Source organism: Chroicocephalus ridibundus, chromosome 3, assembly GCF_963924245.1.
Source record: "Chroicocephalus ridibundus chromosome 3, bChrRid1.1, whole genome shotgun sequence".
NCBI lineage: Eukaryota > Metazoa > Chordata > Aves > Charadriiformes > Laridae > Chroicocephalus > Chroicocephalus ridibundus.
This window is the reverse complement of record NC_086286.1, coordinates 33,059,727-33,073,648: the sequence shown is the minus strand read 5'-3', so window position 1 is coordinate 33,073,648 and position 13,922 is coordinate 33,059,727. Positions and strand designations below refer to the sequence as shown.

General features: G+C 38.4%; 1 protein-coding gene across 1 annotated transcript in view; it reads left to right on the top strand.

The window, feature by feature from the left end:
• BABAM2 (BRISC and BRCA1 A complex member 2) overlaps nucleotides 1-13,922 on the top strand; it is a 173,827-nt gene that overhangs the window by 137,742 nt on the left and 22,163 nt on the right. The gene's annotated exons all lie outside the window — the stretch shown is intronic.

Sequence of the window (13,922 nt, the reverse complement as noted above, 5' to 3'; positions counted from 1 at the left end):
TTTAAATCAAGATTGTATTACTTTCAAAAAGGCATTCTAAAATAAATGTATAGGAATTACTGCATTTAGAAATTAGTAAGTGTGGCTTTGTTACTGCTTTATACTTGATAACTTAAATAGCAGTTGTTATTTTTCCCTATGGTAAGGCGAATTTCACAGGTATCAAAGATATTTTGATCTGGGGAAATTCAGTCATGTTACCCATTATTTTTGATTGCTAAACTTCTCATCTTTGTTTAAAATAATTATAATGCAATCTGGGCAGCTGCAACGTTGGTGGTTGTTAGCACTCTAGCACTGGAATATTTCAGATTACGTCATTTTGATTGTGGGCTAGCTTTTCGTGTGGAAAGCTAATGATGTCTAAATGATGTCATAGAAATTTGTCCCAGAGTTTTTAAAGCAAGAAATGGGGATTGCTGTTGTTCAGAGAAGTCCTTCACCCTGTGTTGCATTGGAGATCATAAAAAACGGTCTTGCTGATCCCTTTTTATCGCCTAAGATCTCCGGACAGTAATGACCATAAGAGGTCTAGAAAACTCAAACCTGAAACTAAAAAACTTCCATCATATTAATATCATTTACATTGTGTAAAAAAGAAATAAAACTGATCTTTTTTGAAATACTGTCCTTACTACATCTTTACTTACTCTTCAACTACAATTGAGGATTGTTCACTGGGTGATTGTCTTCTATGAGATGTTGCTTCTTTACGTACAACCTTCTTGAAGATTTCCTACCTTTCTTACTCCTCAGTACGTTTGGCTTAATTTTATTGGTGTTAGAATTCCTGTGGATTTGATTTTTGCCGTGGGATAATATAACTTCATAGATGTTGAAGCAGTTAGATTTCAGAGGAATCAAAATTCAAATTTCTGTTAAATAACAGAGTAGGTTTTGACTGTGTAATATTCACAGTGCTCAATTTAACTGGCACGAAAGCTGCAATTATAACCGAATAGTTTATCACTATGTATTAACCCTGTGGCCTTAGAAATCATACAGTGGCTTAGCTGTGTAAGCCATTGCATCACCCGCTTGTTGAACAATCCACTGCAAAAACATTTATGTTCCATGCACCGAAGGATATTGCAATGAAAGGACTGAAACCTGCGCTTCATTTCCTGAGTGAAGTAATGTAGGCTTTCATCTCTTAACCACTGACATAACTATGTATATTATGGTTGAATATTTAGCAAGCGTCTAATAAAATGTCTGGGAGAGATACCCATAAGTTCAAAACTGTTCTACTTTATATATTTACTATAGTATGCAGAGAAAGTATTCAGAGGAGAATAAATAGGTCAGCATACAGTAAGCACCATGGCAAATCAAATTAAAGGAATCATAGTAAATTTTACTGGCATCTTAATTTTGGTTAAAATTGTAGGTTTACTTGAGATTGTGAGATATATAAACCCTAACGTGAGCTGTATTTCCTTTAAAAGATGCATTCGGAGATTTCAAAAATAACTTTGGGGTCTTTTTGCAACTATTTGCATTCAAAGTTACAATCTTTTTTGTAAATTATGAAGCAAAACACATTAGAAGTAAAATGAAATTACTCAGAATAGTTTTATTGAGTAAACTGAATTAAGGATAAGAGAACAGAAATGGCAAAGTAGTTCTGGATTGCCAAAGCCCAATAAACGCAGAACAATTTCACTTGCTAAAAAAAATTATTTGTGCAGTAGTTACAGAGTGAAGAGCAAAGTCTCCCCGCTCTCCCTTAGAACACAGAAGAGCTACCTAATTGCAAACTTAATCATTAGATTAATGTAGCTGCTGAAGTTATTATATTAGATCAAAGAGCAGTCAAAGGAACTGTTGCTTTAGTGGTTTAGTTCTAAAAATTGATCAAGTGCTTTCAAATATATGACAGAAGACATAAACATTCAGAGAAGTTCGTGCATCCGCATGGAAGAGGAAATCGTTAATCAGGCTTAGTGCTTTTGATATTGATACTGTTTACAGTACGAAGCTTTGTAAGTAAACTTCAATATGCTCCTGATTCCTTTCTCTTCTTGTTTAGAAATCAGATACAATTAGTTTTTGGAGACATATTTCTTCATATTCTTGTTCTCGCATGCAATCTGTGTATTTATACCATATATAAATATAAACATAAGTTACATTATCTGTGCACAATTAAGAATTAAGTAGCGTTATTGGTATGGACACAACAATAGGACTCCAAAGCAACCTGCATGTAAGCTTTTCAAAGATTAGTTTGTATCTTACAAGATTTTTAGGTAATCAGCATAAAGGAGATTGGCAGACGGCAGACCGGTTGCAGTAGCAAATGAAGCACTGCTTGTGTTAGTCGTTAACTTGTTTAAGACCCCTTGAAAAGGAGAGATATTAAACTAAGAAGGTTTTTGTTGCATTGAACAATATTTCAGTGGATGGAGAATGTTGGAAGCTGTCAGCATTTGTGTCTTAACATTCCTATGGGACCTCAGACTTAGGTGGAGTTGGGGGGAACACTTGCTGACACTGCCCGTAGCTAGCTGTACGGGGTTTTAGCTTCTCTGCTGGGTCATACCAGTGACCCGAGAGGTCCAAAATGCTGGTCGTGTAAAGGCTAAAGTTTAATTAACGAGCTTTCTTGCTATGGGAGTGCCAACTGAAGGAGCTTTTTGTCCACCCTCTTACCTATCTGTGCAGTTATGTGGTTACCTCTGTCAGAGAAAAAATAGGCAGCATCTCAGCAAGAAGGAGGTTTTCATACAGGAGAGAGAAGCAAGCAAGGGGCCTAGAGCATTAACTGGGTCGTAGGAGGTTATACCTATGAGTATTAGGCTTTGGGTGAAAACCGGCTTCTAGATTCAGGGGGTTTTGGTGGAAGTCATCAGTGCCAGCTTCTGATGCATTCCTGTTTGGATATTGCTATCTGCATCCATTTGTCAGCAGAGCAATGTGCGCCAGTGCAGTCAGCCGGTGTGGTTTGAATTGAAGACCTGAGCTAAACAATTGGGGTTCATGCGCATAAACCTCTTTTGGATCTGGATTAGCACATCTGTCCACAGCCTCAGAAAGCAACTTGGAAAATAAAGACACAAAGAATTTTTCGTAGCTGTGTTTGTCAGATGAAGCCTGGGAGGAGGGGGGGAAAAATAGGACATTTTGGGAAAGACCATTAGTAGCTGGGAAGACAAGTTTACACTACTGTGCGGAGAAAGTGCAGTTTATTCCAGTAGCGTTCAGAGAAAGAGGACTGTGTGCCCACTCACTGTAAGTAAACAAAATTGCATTGAAGAAGTAATTTGTTCTATTGGTTCCCTTTCTAAGCAGAAATAACTCATTAAGCTTCAGATACGGTTTTAATCACGCAGTAGAGCAACAATAATCTGTAGAATTTTGGTAAATGTTAATTTTTCAGGAATGTGGTGTAGTTTAAGATGCTACCTGTCCTTTAAAGGAGATTGCCTCACCTCTGGAAAGTCAACAGAGCTAATGAGCATTCGTCAGCCCCTTCGTCTATTCCTCCTGCAGCTGTTTAAATAAACAAGTTAGACTTCGTGGTAGTAAACGGCTAGCAAGGAGGTTTGGTAAAGGCTTAAATGGAAGATTTTTCCTAGATGAATGTGTGTCTGATCACTTAGTGTTTGCTGTTTGGGTTTAGAAGAGCTTATGTGAGAAGGCAAAGGTATTTTCCGTCATCTAAGATTGTACTTGTTCTTTTTGAAATTGCTTCTGCAGATTCCTATTTGAAAAATCACGTCTACCACAATAACTCCACAGTCACTGAGATAAACAAATATTTCTTACACATTTTTATTATCTGAGCAATTTGGAACACAGAACATGAGGCTGTTTTGTGTAAACATTCCTGTAAATATTTCAGTAGACCTTTCTCTGCCTCTAGTTTTGGCCGTAGAAACCTGTTATTTAGGACCTATAGATCTTGTTAAATGTAAACGTGAGAAGTAGCTAGTGTTTCTTGTTTTGATACAGTATTTAATTCGGTTGGAATATGCTCAATGACTCCTGTGTGCTACTGGAGTATGAATAACCAGTTGAGTGGGTTGGTAGTTTTAGAGATTTTTTGTTTTCAATTTTCTGTCATGGAAGACTTGCTCACATACCTTTTGGAAGCTGGAAAGAAGATAGCCTTTGAAAGCTGCTCTTGGCAGTCATCACAATTAACACTTAAAATTCCAGGACAAAAGTCTTTGGAGGAAATTAAGATCGCATTGGCGCTACTTCTTCAGGAAAGTTAGGCTGATTATGAATGAGAAGTCTCTTCAAGAAAAGGTATGGAAAAATAAACTGTTGTCTGCCTGAGCCCTTTCTTAAAACAGGGCCAAGTGTTGAGTGGGATTTTTACATTTGATCTCTTCTGTGAGGTTTTATCTAATGATCCTTACATAGTGCTTTTATTTTATTCTTCTCATTGTTCCTTAAATGAAAATGGGAATTTATGACTGTGAAAACTAAGGGAGAAGGAAAAAGAGAGGACATGACAGTGTGAATAACAACATATAGGAGAATGGAGTGATGTCTGGTAGCATTAGGAAAGTAAGATAGTTCAGCAGAAATGTCAAGCATAATAAAATAAATGTTTCAGCTGTCTAGTATGAGAAGTTCAATGCTGATCAAAAAAAGTCTGCAAAGATTGTATAGGAATGTCATTTCATTCCTAAATGAGAAACTGGCGATTAACAAAGCCCCAGTGATGTAAAACTGGCTGGCAGAAGTCAAAAAGCCTTTTGGATCTTATGCTTGGGAGTAATTTTGTTGACTGTTCAGTAAGCAGATGAGTGTCCGTCACGAGGCAGTCTTTTCCTCTGACTCTCTCAGTACTTACTTTTAGTCAGTACCATGTATTTCCTTGAATCTGGTCTTGAAAGTTCTTGAGCGCATGTCGTTCTGCCTACAGCAAAACATACCCTGAGCAGTTCAAAACTTTGTACATTGTTTTAATCACCACAAAGCAAAGTCTTCTCTGACGTTCCCTGTGTAGTGAGGTGCGTATCGCGTAACTGAAGTCAAATGACAGCTGCGGATAGGCTGCAGTGCTGGGGATCGGGCAGCGTGATGGAAAAGTAGCCCGAGTCACAGGCTCACGGTTCTGCACTTAACTAGGCATAGGCAGGGGCTAATCCTAGGACTGAATTGCAGCATTTGGAAAATTAATTAGCCCTTTGCTGATCATTTTTTCTTCGTTGCGTATTTTTCTTCTTTATTTCTAAGGGACTCTGCCAGCTAGTTTAGTTTGAAATTTGTATTGAAAGCCGATAGTTTAATTTTTGTCATTAAGAGTACGTTAAACATCGTGTTCCTTTGATTCCGTCCTGGATATTTACTTGTGCATGAGCTGAATGAGATTTTTCCGTGTTCAGGTATTCCTAATAGATGCAAGTGAACCTGAAAATAGAGGTTTTCTTTTCCTGTTTTTCTGTTTCTCTGTGTTCATTTTGGAGTCATGTTACTCTCTATGAACTAGTTTGAGGTTCATATTTATAATTCTGATAAAAAAGGGAGAATGGACACAAAGCAATTCGTAAAACTTGGTGTGAACAGCAACAAACAGGAAACAGCTGTTGTGGTAAAAATTACATTTTACAAGTATTTTATGATGGCCTGACATGGATGAACTGGCAAAGTATTATTAAGTGTCACTTTGCTGCGGATGTTACCTTTTTAATTTCTCAGAAACGCATATATTTGCCATACCTTTAAAACTGTAGTATATTGCTGTAGACATTAATTGATGTTCTTCCAGGAACTATGAGTGCTTTAACTAATGGTCCGAAAGGCTTTGTAATAACTTCTTATAGAATTGCACTTTTCAGAAAAGTGAACTGTTGCTTTTTCTTATCTAATAGAGTACAGCTACTGTGTGCCCAAGTATATGGCAGATAACTAACAAATTCTCAGAAAAGATGCCTGAGATAGAGGAGTGATATAATCCTATTTTATCCAATCAGGTTTTGAAAAAAGTAATTAGGTCACAAAAAGTCATTGACAAAGTTGGGACTTTTATACAGATTATGATACTCTTTCTTCTTACTCTGTCTTATGTCTACACATTTTGATGTTGTCTCACATGGCATTGACAGACCATTTTTCTCTAAGGTAAGAACTACGTTAGAGGTGTGAGATACAGTAAGTTGAACATTGCTCACAGTAGCAAGTAAAAAGCAAATATTTTGTTTTCGGTCTGGAAAGGAGATGATGAGCATGGATTTCACATGGATCAGTCCTGGGCTCGATATGAGGCAATGCTTTCCGATAAAAACAGGTTGATACAGAACATCACAGGATTATTAGAGATATGAAATTTCTAGAAATAAGAGCTGCATCAAGAAAAGAAAGATTTTCTGAATCCTTCTTCCCTGCCTGCTTCCTCTTTCTACCCAATGACAATTACTTTGTCACCAAATCAAACTTTTTCTAAGAATCCATAGGTGACACAGCAATGGCACACAAAGGTGACTGTTGCATGCCTTTTATGAGTTAGATAAATATAACTGACTTCTGAATAATAAGAAATACACCTTGGTTTAGAGCTAGGAACTGGTCACAAAGATGCTTAAATGTTCAAACGGGGGAAGGAGGGAGTGCTTAAGCTGCTTTTTCGTCTCCTTTGTCACCAGTTCCCCCACCCCATTCAACAGCAGTCCCATGTTTTCCCTAGTCCTCTTTTTGCTGTTGCTGTTCCTGTAGTAGCCCATCTTGTTGTCCTTAACTCCCCTTGGCAGATTCAACTCCGGGTGAGCTTTGACATTCCCAACCCGGTCTCAGAGAGTATCCACATCTCATGTGCTTCCTTTTCATGTTTGAGTTTTGTCAGGAGCTCTGTGTTCATCCACATAGGCCTCCTCCTATGGTTGGCTTTCTGCTTGTTAGGACAGACCATTCTTGAGCTTGGAGGAGGTAATCATGGACCCCTCTTCTCTCCAGGACCGTTATCGCATAGGATTCTTCCATGGGAGGAGCAAGATCCCTGAACAGCCCAAAGTCTGCTCCCTGAAGCTTAGGGTTGTGATCCTACTATTTGTCTCAGCTTCATCCTCAAATGGAGTATTCACAAGAGAGCATCAAAAATGACTGGTAGTCTAAAAAACATGGCTTAAAAGAATATGTTCGACAAACTGGTTCTTTAGGTCTTGAAAAGACACCGGAGGGGTAAGCCTTGAGAAGTGTGAAAGGTGGCTTCAAGGGCAGAAGTGATAAATTCTAACGCTCAGGACTGGGAGGAAGCAATGGGCCTATGTTGCAGTAGATTTCAGTTTAGCTTCAAAAATACCTGGCGTGGCTTAATTGTCTGGTTGGGTTGGGCAGGATTACACTGCGTTGTCATTTGAAAGCTGTAAGCCTGAAAGCTTGAAAGAACAGGATACCGTGTGTGTCAGCAAAGGGTCCTCTTGACCTGCAGGATAATGTCACGCTGATCACAGATGAGAATGAAATAAATCAGTTTCCTTTCAAATCTCAGGCAGCATTTAAAACAGGAAAAAGAATTTACTTGCAAGCCTCATAAGCTTAATGAAGTATCAGTGAGAGAAGGCGATGTTTTTGCACAGCTGCTTTTCAGGTAAAAACGTGCTGTAAAAGTCTTCCAGTCCTGCTGGAAAGTAACACAGAACTTCTCAGCTTTTAGCAGCGTGTCTCTGTACTGCGAAAGCAGAGAAAGAGTTTTCACCTTTTCTCCACCAGTAACGTGCAATGGTCACCAGCCTGTGCCAAGAAAGGGCACAGCGTGCTTTTTTATGCCCATAACAACTGCAACCGTGTTTAAAGTACAAGCTTGAAGCAATTCAGATAGAGAAGAAGCAGCTTTTAGTAGCATCAATCTCATCAGCACTTAGAGAAGTTACTATAGAAACTGTTACAGCAGAAACAATAAAAGGAAATAAAAACGGAAGGGGGAGGGAATGAAGATCTTTGAGAATTTGAAGTAAAAATAAAACTAAATAGATGTCACTAGCTGAAGCTAGTGAGGTAAAAATAAAAAGCCTTTCTCTTAATTAAAATAATCACGGTTACAGGCATTAGAGAAAGAAAAGACCTGGGAGGCCATTACGTCACTTCTTTGGGCTCAATGTAGGATTATTAGATATTCAACGGGATATTTTTAGGAGGTAGTCCAGTCTTGCTGTAAAAGTCCAAAAGAGTATGACTTAGTTGAGGTGGGTGATGACACTCCAAAGCAAGAAGGCATTATAAAGCAGTTTTTGGGTTAAATTACATCACTTTTTTTATGGTCTTTGACCACATAGCTGGAAACTCCTTGAAGAATATCTTGATTTGATCTGTTACTTAGTTCCTCTGTAAGACTAAACAAAGAATTATAGATACTCTGTCTGCAGCACATGACTGTAACTTAAGGTATTTAAACTATTTTTGGCACATTTTTTTAAAATGCTGTTTTTGTATGAAGGATGGGGTACTTAAAAAGAAAGATGCACGTTATGATAAAGACGGGATATTTTTACAACTGTATCAACTGTCTATGGTGAAAGAAAATCAAAACAATAGTAATCATAAATCTAGTTGCCATTAGTGCCTGGACTATATTGTAGTTCCCATTATCAGTGGAAGGAGGACCACAAGATAGATACGGTAGTGTATGTCATGCAGTCCTTTTCAAATAAAAATGGGTTACATACTTTATATTTAAAAAAAAAAACCAAACAAACAACTAACAAACCAAACCAAAGAAAACTAAAAGTGATAAATTTATTCTAGTCTCATTGAAATCCACAAGTAAACAAATCTGCTCTCTGTAATGTGTCAGAACAGTTCAGTCCATCACAAGTCATTGTCTCCATTACCGCTTCTGTATCTGAGACTTTGAAGTTGGCCATTTCCAGAGATGTGACGTTGTCACAGGACACGTTAAGGAAAGGTGCATACTGTTGGTGCAAAAATTTTTAAAAAAGAACAAATTCTTATTTCAGATCTAGCCTGGACTGACAATAACTGAAAGACATTCCTATCCAATTAAAGACAGAAGAAGGAAAAAAATAAGGAAAATTAGATTCCTTCAAGTATTCCTTAATGTGACAAAGAACTTCACCAAAGTTACTGCAAACGGGGCATTTGCCAGCATTTTCAGTGATTGCTGTCAGCAGCCTCGCATTCTGGAGGTGGTGCCTTAAACCTCTGCTAAAGAAAAGGTTCCTCAGCATTTTCTGCCTTTCTTATTCCAGCTGAGTTCTTCCTAATGACTTTCTAATAACCTTATCTTCTGAACATCTCAGTGGGCTCCCTTCCCATTCTTGAATATTATACTTGCTGTCAAAGGTCAAGAAGATCATGTTTTGTTACAAGGATCAATTATACAAATGCAGTTGCAGGACTGGCTCCTTACTGAGTTATGCTGTTGCCAGACCCATTTCCCAATACAAAACAAGGAGCTGTAAATTTCATATATTCATGTAAATTTTCATAATCCCAAATATTGCCATTATTCCATTATTACAATCACACTTCAGTGTTTATCTTCCATTGATTAATATTGTACATTCAGTTGATATATCAACTGATGCAGTTAAGAAAAAAACAGTTGTCTTTTTTCATAGTACTTACCAGTACTTTCAAAAGGACATAGTACTTTTTCATAGCATTTATTTATTTTGTATATGTCACCTTACTAATTTACTACGTAAGTGTTGACTTTGCCAATGGGGTGGATATTTCCTACAGCAAGGGTAGACTTAATTATTTCAAAACCAGCTGGGATTACCAACGCACCCAAAGTGCTGTAAGTGTTGCAGATAAAATTCCATAAACAGCTTTTCATTTCACATTTGAAATTTTGAAATGTTGGTTTCAAAATAGCATCTTCCTGCAAAGAACCTGTTTTTCTCGAGACGGGATGTTAGCCCTAATAATATTTAACACATTCAGATTCCTATGACTGTGCTCTGTTAACCTAAAATCCCACACTAATGCCATTGATATGTTATTTGTCATCCTTGCTCTCTCATTCTTGCAAGACTACATCATCCCGCACCATTGCAGGATAGCTGTGGCATTTTGTAATTCTGTGTGTTCTGAGCCAAATTCGCCCTTTCATTTTTTGCCAGCAGAACGTAGGCTAAAGGCCTTCAACACGCAAGAGTCGAGGAAAGATTCACTAGGCAAAATAGCCTGAAATCCTGCCCTGCAGAGATTTGTGCCAGCCACTACAGTCCCCAAAATACTTGTGGCTGAATCTATTCAGGTTTCTCAGTAGAGACAGTGATCAATACGATTCCTGAAAGGCGTTCTGTGCTGGAATTTCTGTGTAAAAACTGAAGATAGCTGTTTTCCCTTGAAGTTAGGTGAAGATTTTTCACCCGTCGTACAGGCTGTCTGGAACAGCTTTCCCACAGGAAAAGTCGTGTCAGAAAATCCACTTGAAATTTTCTTGTTAAAATAGAGCTTGATAGATATGTAAGAAGCATTATATGATACGGTATCTGTGTTGCCACTGAGTTGCATTGTAAATTTACGTGGGTCTCCTCCACACTAACACAGGAAAACTGGTGAGCTCCGAGTTCAAGGAACTTTTCAGTTTGAGGCAGCGCATTCAAATCCACAAGTTGTTTTTCCCAGCAGTGTGAGCTCAGTTGCAAGTAAAGGCAGAGAGAATGTGAAATTTACTGAACCAAAAAAAGAACAGGCAAAAGGATGATGAATGTATACTAAAAAGAGGCAGTTCTGGAGCCTGGGATTTGTATTTCCTGTTTCCATGACTGACTTCATCAGAAGCATTTGGATGCAGGGGCAGTCTCTGGCCAAAGTTGGATGATAAGTAAGCAGTGAGTCAGGGGAGTTCGGGAAGAGAACGGATAGTATCAGGCAAAGATTTTTCAGTGTTCTCTGGAGATTTGGGTTTGGCACATCTTTCCTGTACCCTTCTTGGTTTTTCCGGTGCAGTAATTTAAACAAAATTTTTCAAAAATGTGTCCAGTGATCATTGATTCTGAAGTACCTACTGTGGCAGTCAATGTTGGAGGGTGTTGTGTTTGGCTATATAAAGTATTATCTGCTATTAAGTCTCAGAAGAATTGGGTCCCACAGGCTGGCACTCAGCATGGCACTCAGTAGACAGGTTGACTGTCCCTGCCTTGTTCATTCGTTCCCAGTCCGGAATCCCTAAATAGCCTTTCAACTCATGAAGGTGCCGTGAAACAATTTTTTTAGTATTTTATGTAGCTATCGTCATCTCTTACGATGATTAGAATCATCACATTGAAAAGCTCGTGCAGAAACGAATACGTATTTAATCAGCGCAAGGCTTCAGTGTTGTGCAGTAGATAAATGCAGAGTGGTAGAAGCTGTCAGATGGGGCAAACCAGAATAGTCTCTCCTTTGGCCAGCTCTGTCCAGGCTGGGAACTGAGCTGGAAAGAATACGGTGTTATCTTGTGTTTGAAGGCTGCTCCATAAAGCAAGCAGAGATTGAATTAAAGTTGCACAGGCCATGAAATCTTGCAGAAGTCAAAATCTCAGCAGTAAAATATCCGGATCAGCCAGTGTTTATGAGTGCAAAACAAACTACAGGTGCTATAAACTGCAGCAGATTCAAGCATCCTGAAGGTTAATAAGATAACCGGTATAGTATCATCCAAGCATTAAAACGGTGCGTAACATTCCGTGAGTAAATGTTGACTTCTGTGAAAACAAATACCTAGATTTATCCAGTGCCATACAAAGGATGAAAAAACCTTTTCTCTAGAACAGGGGAACAGTATATGGAAGTTTTTGGAAATATTACCATCTACGTACTTTGAAATATTTGCATGGTCAGCATGCATTTCAAGCAGGGTTTTGTTTTCCCCGTCTCTTCTCTACTGTACTTGGAGGCAAGGAGGGGAGCACTGTGGTAAACCTGCCTTTTTCTTCTGAGCGTTTTTCCTTCAGAAACCCTGTGGCAGCGCTGGTATATGCCTTTGTCAAGACATCCCTTCCCTTCATACCCTGTTCAAAAAGCTGTAAAATTAGATGCTAAAGATTAAAGTTAGTGAGACTGTCGAAATCAACTCTGTAGCTTTTGACATAAGCTTAACAAACTAGGTAACCTGTTCCAGGTCTCAGATGGTCATTCTTTAAGAAAATGAACAATTAAACCTTACTGATTCATTGCACAGGATTTTAGTTATTAATGAATCAGGATTTTGGCTTTAAGATAACCATGTTTTGAATATATCTATGCATTAAATGCTAACTAAGTCAAGAGAAGCAAATTTGTGTGTTACTTCTCGATGGTTTCTTACGTTTCAAAAAGAGAGCAACTTTGACTATTTATAAACTGTAATTAAGTTTCTTTACAACATGACTCATTCTCAACAAGCAAGTCCTTTTTCTTTTGCTTTCTTATGAACTGTGTGGGAAAATTAGGGTTCAATCGCCGAAGAATTTACTCAATGCTTAATTACCCAAAACAGCCCTCCAAGTTCTGCTCATGTAGAGCTTTCATAAAGACGTGATTTTCCCCGCACTATGGCTTTCTAAAACTTGACTTTTAAAAAATGATCTGTAAATTGTAACATAGGGGACAGCAGTGTTTCACTATGGCATTGGCTTCTTTCTCCAGCCCGCATCTTTGAGCTCCTCTTAAATTAACAGTGTGATGCTTAGGAAAGCCAAAGTAAGAAACCATCAGTATTAAATTACTTTGAGCATGGATCTGAATTAGAAAGCTTTACTTTCCTGAATGAGCTAATTGTTTAAATTTTCCAAAGGAAATGTTTCTATTTCTGTGAGAGAAGGGGTAAATGGGACTTCCTCTGACATAATTTTCGTTTTAAATCTGAGTTTGACAGCAAGATTTCTACCTTCATAACCAAATATTACTGCTTAACTGCATGACTTGTATAAGCTTGCTACTTGAAGTGACTCACTTACGTAGATGAAGTTATTTTTAGGGAGATAATTTGCGCTGCTTAGAAGAGAGGAAAAAAGGGAGAGAGAGTCCTACTAAGAGCTAGATCCCTCATTATAGTTTACAGAGCTCATGAACCCAGCATCCAAGCAAAAGATGACTAAGCAAGGGGTCTATTGGTACTTTCAGGAATTTACAGACATGAGTCATCTGCTTATTTTCTGCAGACATATCACCAGGGTACTTTGTGAGTCAGCTGTTATTTGGAAATAGTACTTATATTCAGCATGAATATGTTTTTGTAGTTCTTAGGTAACTAGCATGCCAAACCAAAGCGTGCTTTTATAGTTTGCCTAGTTCAGGTGTTGATTTACAAAAGCAGTGCGTTGGTTTTAGCTGTGATGCATTTTTCACGACAAAGTGTAAATGTTGACTGGGATGTAATTATGATAACGCTCACCTTTGCCACCTTACGTGTCGCGTGAAGGTAGATGTGATTTTGTATTGATGCACAGATTGCGAGACAGATTGCCTATACGACCAGGTAAAAAGAAAAATTTCTTTATCCACCTGTGTGACTATGGGCAGAATTTGAACTTTTACCTTCAAAGCACCTTGCTAGCATTGATTACCAATGGTATTTGCTTGCTTTTCCTGTACGATAAAATGCTTCACTCCAAATCCAAGCATTCTGCGCACTCACGGTGTCAATGGACAGGCATCCACTGCGACGGAAGTGAGTTCTTGCCTTCCCTTCCTACTGCCGAAATAATAGCTGGCTACCTTGAGATATGTATAACACTTTACAACTCAAGGCTGTTTCCTGTTTACGGGCCTTTTAGGTGTGGTTGTGTTCCAGAATTAGGGACAGGTTTTTTTACTTGGTCTGGGCTCGTCTCGCACCTTGGAAACGCTTGGGTTCGGAAAATACGAGTTTGGGGATTTTAGGTGAAGGGTAGTGTAGAAATCAAAGGCAGGTCAAAGTTTTCAAAACTCTACTTGCAGTTCAGGATGATAACTGCTGTTGGCCAGATGTGGGATGCACAATTTTAAATCTAATCTGATTATCTGATTTAACAGTTTATAATGTAATTCCTGAA